This window comes from Falco peregrinus, chromosome 11, assembly GCF_023634155.1.
Source record: "Falco peregrinus isolate bFalPer1 chromosome 11, bFalPer1.pri, whole genome shotgun sequence".
NCBI lineage: Eukaryota > Metazoa > Chordata > Aves > Falconiformes > Falconidae > Falco > Falco peregrinus.
Genome location: NC_073731.1, coordinates 22,031,044 through 22,043,243, shown reverse-complemented (window position 1 = coordinate 22,043,243; position 12,200 = coordinate 22,031,044). Strand labels below are relative to the sequence as shown.

Here is a 12,200-nt window from a genome sequence, read left to right as displayed (position 1 = left end):
GGAGTGGGTGAGGTGTGCTTGGTGATGTCCTGATTCGCCAGCAATATATGTGGGCAGTAGCTAACAGCTGTGAGTGATGACAGCTGTCTGACTCGCCTTGTTTCACAGAATCCTAAATTCTGCGGGTACCAAGGTTCTGATTTCACATTTTTTAGTTAGATTTAGTTATTCCTACATGAACAGCTTGAATTTTGGCTGAAGCCAGGCTTTTATCACTTAATCTTAAATCCACTGGCACCAGTTTCATGGGTATGTATTTGTAGAAATTGGTCTATGCAAGTGGCAATGTTCAAATTAGATCATTGTTCACTGAGTGAAGTGGAAACTCTTGGAGTTAGTCACTCGCTTCAGACAGATGGGAAATTCCAGGAGTTGTAATGATTCACAAAAAACGTTGTCTGACCTCTCCAGAAGGTCTCTCGGAGGAACAAAAGCTATTGTAATCAACTCTGTTACTTGTTATAACTCGCATAGTGAAGCTGTCCCTCTGCCACATTTTTTCTTAAGCAGCGTGGACTGATCCTGTCTGCAATATACAAACTCTGATGGCTTTTCCTTTGTGTCTCTATATGCCACCAGTAAAGAATTGATGTGCATTTTCATCCTTGCAGAGGAAAAGATTTACCTGACAGCCTTCTGTGTCCTGTGAGGGAGAGATGCAGAACCTTTCCTTGTTTTGCCTCTTGTAAGGGTTTGTGTGCTAGTGTGGACAATCTTTGTGAGTTGGGTAGGAATTTCTGAGGATCAATTCTGAGTGCATCTGGGTAGCACAGCCCACATGATAGATGCCCTAGAGAGATTTGTATTTCTGTTGGCATGTGTACACTAGGTTAAGAACAAAGTATACTCTGATTTTTATTTTTGGGGGGAGTGGTGCAATACAGGTGAAAGGTAATGGTAGTGCAGCTTGAAGGCTGTAAGTTTAGTTGTCTTCCTGGTATTTTAGCCTGACCCTAATACAAGCACCTAGTTATTGTGTGTTGGTTTTCCCATTTAAACAAACAAACAAAAACCCAAACCAAACGCCTAATTCTTTATGCTTTGCTGTTCAGAGTTTTAGAAATTAATTGGAAATTCTATGGAACTACAAAATTCTCTCTCTCTCCCCCTCTCCCCCCGTTTGTCAAAAAAAAAAGTGTTGCAAATCAGGTACTCAGGTTCAGGTCTGCCCTTTAATGATACAAGTGTACTAAATGGCAGATGGGAATGTTGGTGATTCACTGAATATATTTATTTATGTATGTAAACACTACTTCACCAGAAAGCAGCTTACAAAGAGGAATATGGTAACTTTAAAATTTGTTTTCAGTGAAGCCCATTTTGTAGTGTAAACATAGTGAGCTCTTGCTGTGACAAGACAGATGGGAGAGCCTTCTGCAACGCCTGCCTAATCACCTGAAATGTGCCTTTCTGCTTCTCTTGGGCTTTGTGCTTTCTGGGCACTGCCCTTATCGTCACAGCTAATAACAGCACTTACAGGCTAATATCTACTGCCAAGTCAGCCACTGCTTACCTGTTATTTAATGTAGTTTTTCTGATTGATGAGTTCTCACCTGTGTCTGGCCACTTATCTTCTGCTGGCAGGGATGAGAATATTCTTTGATATGAAAGCTGCTGGGAGCCTGATGCCCTCTTCCTGCTGTAAATCTTCATGCTTCCAGCTGCTCCAAGGCAGCCCAGGGAGAAGCTGGCATTGGCTACCCCAAATACTCTGGGATGCAACCTGAATAAATTTTTAAAATGCCACTTTTAATCTCTTGAGTTTTTACTTTCAGCTGCTTCTCCACAATCTTGATAGCCATAAATCATGTTTTGCATAATCTCATTCCTCGTTTTTATGTTTAGTACTTGACTCCAGGAAGCGTGGCTTAAAAAAAAATATTAAATACAAAGAACCAAATGTTCAGTACAATCTGCCTTTCCAATAATATTGTTAGATAATTCAATTAGCTTGGATTTGGCCTTTGAACATCCAGCCTTGCTGGGCTGTGCCTGACATTTTGGCCATTCAAGGAGTAAAGGAACAGCAGAATAGGAACTTAATACAAGTTTTACAAGCCAAGTGTCTTCCGCTCAAACCTGTAGAAGAGGAAGTGTGGATGGGAGGTGGGGAGCACTTGTGTGAGACTTGCAATCACTTTTGTCAGCTTGGAAGTCAGCAATTTAAAAATGTATCACTGTAATTATCACCTGTTGTATTTCCTCATGTCCACCTTTTGGAAGGGAAAAAACACCATCTGATTGTGGTCGTATAAATTATTACAGCTAATAAAGTCACATATTCGGTGAACTAGGGTTTTGAAGTATTGAGAACACTGAAAATAAAAACATAACTCATTTTGTCCTTTACCTTCAAAGAAAGGCTCTGACCAGTTTTCTAGAGAAACTGTGGAGCCTGGTTAGTCATAGCAGTTTAGCTGTTTGAGCACTGATTCATTTGTACCTGTTCTTAGTACTAGTTTGGTAATGAAAAATTGATGGCTGAAATTACAGGACAGAGATGGAGAGGGCCCTGTCTGGCAAGAGAGCAGCAATCTACAGCTGGGCTGCCCGAGATGTAACTTGTTCACCAGTGATTTGGTTACTCGACAGTCTAGATGGATTCACAGGCATCAAATTTCTGAACAGAATGTAGACAAAAGTTTCCTTCAACATCGGACAAATCCTCTTAATGCTGTACTAGGGTTGACAGAGGACATAGCATCTCTGCTGTAGTTCTGTATTGGACTTTGTTAAAATGAAGTACATAATTCATGCTCAGCGGAGGCAGCTGAGACCATGACTCATTTGTGCCACTCTAAAATATTAAAACTTCCAGGCCAGTTCAATTACAAGCCTGGCAGGACATACAACCTGATACAGTGAAATATTCACTGGTGTTATCCAGGCAATGGCAAAGAATCCAGTCATTGCAAAGAATGCTACCTGTGATTAATGATGTCATTATTTAAATTTGGTTTTTAATTATTTTGACTACCTATGAGTAGAAGGGGCTACAGCTGACTGGGTATTCCACTTTACTAAAGTGTGTTGGAGATACATGAAAGCTTTGTAGCTTTTCTTCAAGAATTTAATATTTAAAGTATTTGTGCGTGTGTAAGCAACTGCTACTCTGAAGGGGGTTGGAAGATAAGAGAAACTGGAGAAATTTATATTTCTGTAATAGCAAAGATTAAAGAATTCTGAAAGAGAATCTGAAAAGGATCTTGAGGTGTTTGAGTTTCGAGGGAGAGAGATGTTAGTGCATTTGATAAATACACTCAAATAACATATATTAAGTAATGAAACTACTGATTAAAAACTAGTTTGTGTACTTAATGAAGTCTAATGCAACAGAATGAGTACTTCTGAGTTGCTAAGACTAAAATCATGTTCATAAGCATCTGTTTTTATCTAGCTGATAGCAATGGCTGGAGTTTATGTGCTGCTCTGCTTGTTTGGTTTGGGTTTTTTTGTGGACAATCCAATAGCATTGTATCACAAATTCAAAATTTAGTGTTGTGGGGTTTGGGTTTTTTTGCATTTATGCAGGCAGCTCTGAACTCTGTTTTGCAGACAAGAGGTATACTTAGGAGTGGACTTGGCCTGGACGTGAGTGTATGCAAATAGCTCTGTATGTGAAACTGTAGGCTCGACTGAAAAATCTGAGTATTCCAGTTCATGATTCCCTGCATAATGAAGTCACCGACTAGTACAATCAGATTATATAAAAGTCTTCTCTAGTGTATATATAATACCTAGGCTCACATGAACTGGTTTTAGTCAATAATTCATATTGCTTATCTTTCACGATGAAGGGATGTAAGTAAATGTACATTTGTGTACATTGTGGTAACCTCTGTAGAAACACTGCAGGAATTTTTAACAGTTTAACTAAAATCCAATGTGAATCAGATCAGCTGTTACAGGCTTGGTAGGATCCAAGCAACATACCTCGCAGGATGAACTCTGAACAAGGGCACAGAGACCTAGAAAGAAATAGTTAATTAAGTAGAGATTCTACTGAAAAACAGTGATAATACTTGAAAAATACAGGCTTTCAACTAAAATAGCAAATATATAGGTATTACTGTGACACTAAACACTTCCCTGTTGAACAGAATATTAATCCATTGTGTTTTGCAGGGATATTTCATTTATTTTCTCTTTTTAAAGAAGTGACCGGAGACAGTGTGAGTTCTTGGCAGCTGCTGATGTCTGGCCTACAGGGTTGCAAGTCAATGTTTTTATCTTTTTGTTTTGATCATGAAGTAAGGTAGCGGTGGTTTCTGAGGCCTCTGGTGAAGAATGACAGTGCGTTGGTTAAAGCAGTGACTTGCAAATCTTCCTGACTTCCTGCAATGGTTTAGGCTTCTCCAGAGTGTATTATGTAGTATATTTGAGCAATCTTACGTAAACATTGGAGCAACCTTTTTTCCCCACCCTACAATTTATTGCCTTCATTCTTCAAATCACAACTGAATTTAAACTCATTTGTGTCTCCATCCAGCTGCTAACTTGCACCCTTTCATCCATCTCCTCCAGACTTAATCCATAGCTTCTAACAGGTCATCCTGTGCAACAGTGTTTGCACCCAGTCCTTCCTAATGTACCTAGTGTTACTTTTTGTTACTCCCTTAAGTTATCTTTCAAAAGCTGCGATACTTAGGAATTTATATCAAAGAAGGAGGAGCAGAGGGAGCTAGGAAATAGCGTGTTTGTGGAGTAACAGTAGGAATAGTCATCGCTGCTTTTCAATGAGCGAGAGCTGCTGCCTGACCAGGCAGTGTTAGGGCTGCTCTCTTCCTTGGTCGTGTTTCACTGGGAAGATGTTGTAGCCAGGAGCGAGCATTACGGTGGTTGGCAGCATAATGAATAGCAGAGATCCAGGTACATTTCCTCACCTGGAACGTCTTTCTGCTGTAGACTGGGGCACACACAACTTAGGCTTGTTTGCAGTCCTAGATACTGCCTCCTGCCATCTAGAAGAGTGGAACCCAGGGAATGTTTTAGTGGCCTCATCTAATGACTGCTGTTGTTTTGGGTTGGTAGGGTTGGGGGGTTTTTTGTTTGTTTGTTTTTTAATGTGTACCCCATCCTTAGGGGAGAGATGATCAATATTTATGGTATGTAACAACCCTTATGCTACCTCCCCTTGGAGACAGAAGTTACCACAATAAAAGTGTGTGTTGTAGGGAGTGGAATGTGTAATATAATTTGCATATTTCAAATTACTAGCCTCCACGCCAGGCTGAGCAGCAATAGCTGATGTGGGACTAGAAGGTGTCAAGCCTCTGCTTCCACTCCTCCTTGCCTTCAGGGAAAGAAACAGTTTACAGCTGGGCATGGTAGATCTTCCTGCAGATTCCTGTGTCCAGGACATTGCCGTAGCTAGGGTTGTTCCCTACTAGGCTATCAGCTGGTAATCTCAGGCACCAAGATAGTCTGGAATTAAGGTACCACCCCATAGTACGTCCTGTTTCTTCACTGCTCAAGCCTGAGAATACTTAGTAACAAGCTGTAACAAATCCAATACAATTTGTTCTTCAACTGCTGGATTTTATTTTTGTGTTTATCTTTAGTAGCTTTTCTTTGATAAGGGTCTAGCTCCAGTCCTCCCTGAGTATTAACAATGGAAAAGAGGATGCTAGGCTGGTTTGGGGAGGCAAGAATCGCTAGAATACACAAATACTGGAATACACAAGAAAAGAACATTGAAAAGTACGTTAAATACTGAACCCTACAGTCTGCTATATGTAGCTATTTCTCCAGCATACTACTGGTTTGATCCTTACTTAGATTTGCCAATCAAGACGTGTTTTATGACAAGATAATAGTTTACTTAATTTTTTTGTATTCTTGCTCTGACTGGAACTTTTTGCTTTTCTAAATTTTTAGCCTAAAAGATTTGAATTAATGTCTTGCCTTTAGACAGATGCTGCCATTTCTAAACGTTATCTAAAAGACATGCAATTAAATTTTGACCTCAGTTAAGTCAGTGCAAAGTCTTCATAGCTTACTGTGATAAGCAGTTATGGTTTTGTGATACTGAATTTGCTGTGATGTTTCATTTTACCACTTGGCATTAACACAAGGCACATCTTTTGATAATTGCTCAGAACCTCAACACATCAGCCTGTTTCCACTTCTCCTCCTCTACATTCCTCTCCCCCCACCCCACCCCCCAATCTAATTGTAGTGGCTTTCACTGCTTTCTGGTGATCTTGACAATAATTAGTGGGAGCAAGCAGAAAGACCTGAGTTATACCAATAACTAGACTTTATTTATCAATCACAACTTCATTTAACTACCATTTTTTTAACCCTCAAAGCTGGGGATGCATCACCATCTGAAACAATGTGGTGAGTGTCTGGGGGTAAGTATGCTGCAGGTACTATGTCCTACTCAAAACTGCCATCAGACCAGGTCATGCTCTTCTGCCTCCTCCTGCTCAGAGCTCTTTTGGCACCAGCTTCCATTCGAACCCTTGGGAATACAGAGCATGAAGAGGTGAAAACTGGGACTGTAGTGAAACTGCATTTGAGACAGTGTGAGGCACTAGGCATAAAACGCTGGTAGGTTGGATCAGTCACAGCCTGGGTCAGGTGGGATCAACAAGGGTGTATGTGTGTCCAAAGGAGGTCAGTGAAACCGGGACAACTGGGGGCAGAGTATTCATATATGGAGAAAAAGGGGTAATAGTTTAGTAGATGTTTGAAAGGGTTTTTTCTTTTGCTTTTTCTTTTCCCCTTGCATCACTTCTGTGTAGTAAAGGGAGTTTGTGGTTTTATGTTTTAATCATTTTTTTTCTTTTGCAGTTTTTTTCCTTGTGAAACCTTAGTTCTGTTTCCCTCTGCCTTTTTGTTGTAAGACTTAGGCTGAGCAGATCAAGCTACATAATCCCTTGTGGTCTGGCTGGATTCATCCACACCATTAGGATTGCTTTTCTTAGCCAGAGTTAACAATGGTGTAATGGCTTTTATAACATTTTATTAAGTTGAAATGCATCAATAGCACTAATGATAAACAATTGTGGTATTTTAGGAAGAACAATTTCCAGCACTTACTGCACATGCCAGCCTGCGGAACTTCTGGGCAGCACTTGACCCTGTGGCATGAAAATAGGGACTATTTGTCCCTTACAAACGTGTGTGCTGTGGCACAGGCTTGGTCTTGGATGTCTCTGGTAAGAAGTATTAGAAGTATTACTTCCATCTCTCTAGATTAAAATTCCTCTTCAACTGTTGCTTAAATCTGCTGCTGGCTAGTATAAATCAAGATAAAATGGCCTAGCTTGGATTTGCTGTGGGGAGGATGGGAAAGGGGCCTTCTTGTTGATGGCGGTCATACGACATAGCAGTGGTGATGGAACATCCTCCCTTCCTCTCCCTCCAATGCACATTGGGACTGTCCCTGGCTTAGGATGATAAATTTAATGTGAAACTACAACTAAGATAAGGTTTTTCTTATACATTCTTTATATATAAGTATATACATAATGTATATTATGTATAAGAATATACATAATGTATATACATTTCTTATTATTCTTTATAAGGAATTCAACCTCCCCCAACATCTTTAATTCTGAAGAAAAGGAGGAAAAAAAAAAAGCAAAAATAAGGCTACCTTTTTAAGGCCCAATAGCATTATCTAACTTAATGATTACTGATTAACCAATGCCAACAATAGCTTTAACTGAACTTTTCCCAAGGAAATAATTAGTTGCCATTGACAGTATTTACTACATTCAGCAGAGAGACAATAGTGTGTTTCACCCATGAAAAAAGCAGGTAGTGAGACTGCAAAGGATGTGGGTGAAAGTGTAGCTTAAATGCAAATTACGATGCGACTTCTCCTTTTGGATTTCCCAGTGTTGCACTGTTTCTTCAGTCAGATTCTGCTTGTGCGAAAACTGCAGAACTAGCTTGCATATTCATCATTACCTTCTTTCCATAACCAAGTAAAACATAGTCTTGAGGAACCTAAGCAAAAGAGTTGCAAAGAGGCATATGGCACCATAAGACCAGGAGGTCACATGCTGTGCTGAGTTGGGAGAGGGACGATTAAGTGTGTTTTGTTGGTTTTTTTTTTTTCTTAATAGACCTCTGTCCTGATCAAATATCAGTGATGGTATTTATGTTACAATACCTACTTCCTAGAAATGCTCAGTGGACCTTGGATCAGACCTGATTGCTTTGTCCCCAGTTCTTCTGTCAGCTGAAATGGGATGGATCTTTGCACTTTGCACAGGGCTGTTTGAAATCACTGGAATTCAGCACATGAACAAATAGACTCCCCCACAAAGGCAGCTGTTGTTGTTACATTGGACTGTCTACTTGCTTTTTCAAGTAGAAAACCCACCACTCTTCTGAAACATCAATATTAATTTTAGTTTGTAATGATACAGAATCCAACAAACATAGAAAGGATAAAGTAGTCTGAATACCTCTTCAGCTTTATAACCAGCTATTCACTGGGGCTTTAAGTGTGAGAATCATCTTAACAATGATAAGTATTTGTTTAGTTCACTTGTATTTGCAGTTTGATGTACAAACATTGACTGGATGTTGATAAGTTTACCAAAACCTAAGTCAGTCAGTCTGGCAAATGTTGACTTGAAATGAACTTTAGTGAGTTTGGAGAGAATAGGAGCTTCGTCTGATGACTGACCTCACAGCATGTGATCTGTATGATCAGAACCATGCATTGTAGTGCTTAATTTGCCATTGCAGATGGAGATAAATAGTAGAGGTAACTCAGTGCAGTCAAGTCACCATTTTTACTACATTCTTTTATTTAAAGTGGCTAATGGCAAAACAGTGTGATAGCTAGAAAATGTTAGAAGTCCCATCTGCTTAAAGACAGGTTGGCTTCGTTTTTGTGTTTGTACCATGCTTCCATATGCAGACTTTATGGGCTTATAAAAATCTTGCAAAATGCAGTCTTATATATGATCATTGTTTGAAGTAATATGATACTGTAGAGGCGATTGAACTAAATCTATTTGTCATGGATGAAAGATTTCATAACCAAGCTAGCACAGAGGTTAAAGATTCAGTAAGTCGTTGGAGTAATTCTAGAGCTTCCTTAAAAAACCCAAAAAAAATAACAAAAAAACCCCAACAAATGCAAAAAAAACCCCACACACCAAAAAAAAAAAAAAAAACCAAAACCCAACCAAAAAACCAACCTAAAAAACCACCCCAAGGAAACAAAAAGAACCAGCCCCAGACAAACCAAAAGTAAACCCTCGGCTCAAACTCACCTTGGTGACAGCAGTGTCAATGGCTGAAAAACACCCATGTAACTGAGACGAGAACTCAGCTTTGTTGTGCTCTGCTGAGGCTGCCCATTGATTGACACACACAGTGTGACAGAAACACATTACGTGCAGTAACAAATGAAAGTGTTGCTTGCTGACCATCTGGTTGCATTGCAGTGTATCTGTTACACATCTTTAATAAGTGGTCTCCGTCAAAGTCTTCAGTTTAGTTTTAATGAGAAATTAAACACCTAAACCCATCTGAGTTATTCAGCTTGAATTGACAGGCATTGGTATGGGAAAGCTTAGTATGGTATGAAATGGTAGTGTAATACCTGGAACAACAGGGGTTTTTTTCCTGTTGGAAGATGTATATATTAGGTTACTGCATCAAATGTGTATTTTGTTGAAAAAAAAAAAACCCCCAACCAAACAAAAAATTACAAACCTGAGACTCAAGGCATTGTCCTTCTATGGTTGATACTGAGGTTTTGCTTATTTCATACCCTTATGAAAATAGTAGCCAGAAAAGGGAACTTCAGATTAATGCCTGCATCTTTAAGGAGATTTAAATATCTTTTGAGGGGTTTAGCTGTTGAAAACATAACTTTTTTTGAGAGCTAACCTCTCCTTTTTTGAAAAAAAAAAAATGAAATACATTACAAGTAATCTGCATGTGAGGTAAAGAACATGTACCTGCACCAAGAGGGCTTATATTCTTGATATGCTAGATGAAAAGCAACTAAAACAGATGGTACATACATTTTATGTAAAGCAGATTGAGATGGAAAAATCCAAGAGTGGCATTGTTGTAAAGGCTAACAGTCTCTATGTGGAAAATTAAGAAATTTGCATATAGCTGGTAGGAGAGAGATGGTTACAACTGCCTCACCTTCTGCTAGTCTTGACTAACTGGCAAATTGTTCATATGTGATGCATTCTGTTTTTTCACCTTTCTTACAAATGGTGAAGGTCATGAACAAAGATGAGTGTGCGTGCCTACCCAGCTCCAAACTTCCTTGATTTGGGTTGCTGTGATGTAGAAAGAGTAAGTACATTCAGATGTGAATCTAGCCAGATTCTTTTGGGAGATCAGGATAGCCTTGAGTGAAGCACCATATGGCTTGGACCCCTTCTGTATCTTATACTTCAAATCCCTTTAGGTTCTTTGTGGCGGAAGTAGTACGGATACTGGTTATCACGCTCCTTTTTTGCAACGAAGAAAATAAACGTGTCCAAAAATAGTTAAAAACAAACCCTTGACAAATGATAAATAACAGAGTGCTTCTAAATTGTAGAACATAATCTCCACCTGAAAAAGTTTGTAAACTATTGTTTTATGTGTCCACACCCAGCAAATCTATTTTGACACTGCCTTGGCCTCCGGAAACTATTGGGAAACATGTGATAAAGAAGAACTAGCTATCACATGGGTCAAAAATACATTGTTATAGAGAGCACCTGGCTATGTTGGCAAATTAAATTGAACAGCAGTAAACCAACAGGTGAGCTCAATCTGAGGTGCAGAGCAGGGAGAGTGCAGTACATGTTGAGATTTCTCACTGTATAAAGACTCATTTTGCTGCAGGACTTTCATTAGACAGTGATGGGACCGTAGCCAGACCCAGCATTAGATATGAGTGGGCTTCTCTCTTCCCCAGTAGCATGCTTGATAATGTGTACTTGCACTGATTTAGCATAGCTGTGTCTTCCATGTCATATGGCCTCCTTGGCTATGGCTCAGCTTTTCTTTCCCCAGAAGCTGTGTGTTGAATTTTAATTTTTACTTTGTTGGACAAAATTCCAAGCATTATGCTGGAGTTTCCTTACTGGAGCCAGAGTTTGTTCTTCTGTCTGTGTCTTAACTATATAAAATTCCCTAGAGCAAAATTACAAAGGCAGTAATACCTGGTTATAAAATGTTTACTTAGTCTCATTTAGAGATTCCAAAATTACTAAAATTTTTGAATGAAATATTAACTCGAACTATGTAACAATACAACTTGCATAATATTTAATGATTCCTGATATGTAAAAAAACAGCCTACAACATATCTGGGGTCCAGCAACATAACAACGTGGCAGTGCTACTTCAATGCTATTTTGATTTACTCAGAAGAAATACCATCTGTTTAGTCTCTCTTATCTTAGCAATAACTTGGTTTCTTTGGTTTGTTTGGTTGTGTGTTTATATAGATTGTTTGTTTAAAACCAGGAAATCTTTGCTACTTTCTCCCCAGAAAAAAAAAAAAAGGCCCTAAAACAACTCAAGGCCTTAACTTGGTATCATGCAGTCTTGTTAGAACTAACACTCTGAGTCTGATGTCAACTCAAGCTAGTAGAGGGGTGAGGAAAAAGCATGCATTCATCATGAACCTGAAATTTTTGGTCACAGCTGTGACACATTTTCTCTGAGGCCTATAAATTTTTAATGTGAAAAAAACTTAGCCTCTCATCCAAGAACTTAAAATATTAGAAAAAATGAGCAAAAATGACAACTTTATGCTAGAGCTGTAGGAACTGGCAAGGCTGACTTGTCTGTGAGGGATACTGCATGTGGGATCTGGAGAGGGGGGCAAGGGAAGGGGGCTTGTTAGAAGGCTGAGCCCTGTGTCAGGTCAAAGCCTTTTTACATAAATACAGGAAGGTCACAAGTGTTCAAGTCAATGCCACTATTTACTTCCATTTTAATGGTTCCTTCACATTACCCTGAAGTGTCCTTAAAAGAATGAAGATGCAAATAAAAGCATCTTTGACTGAAAGGTCAAATAGTCTGGTATCATTTACTTCCCAGAGAAAAATCAGAAAAGGAAAATGGCCTGGGTTTTGCATTTTGTGCGTGATAAATGGATGTGACCCTTCAAAAGGAACTGATGTATCTAAAAGACTACTGTTGGATGGGTAAGAGAAAGGACGTTAGAACAGCTTGCCACTGAAGATCAAGGAACTTGAAGC

At 39.2% G+C, this 12,200-nt stretch overlaps 1 long non-coding RNA gene across 1 annotated transcript; it reads right to left on the bottom strand.

Moving 5' to 3' along the window:
• Positions 1 to 697: 697 nt before the first annotated feature.
• Positions 698 to 10,514, bottom strand: LOC129785334 (uncharacterized). Its single transcript, XR_008749249.1, has 3 exons — positions 9,249 to 10,514; positions 3,934 to 3,968; positions 698 to 1,723 (listed from the first exon to the last, which is right to left on the bottom strand). It is a non-coding gene; the product is annotated as an uncharacterized LOC129785334 (long non-coding RNA).
• Between the last annotated feature and the right edge of the window lie 1,686 nt (positions 10,515 to 12,200).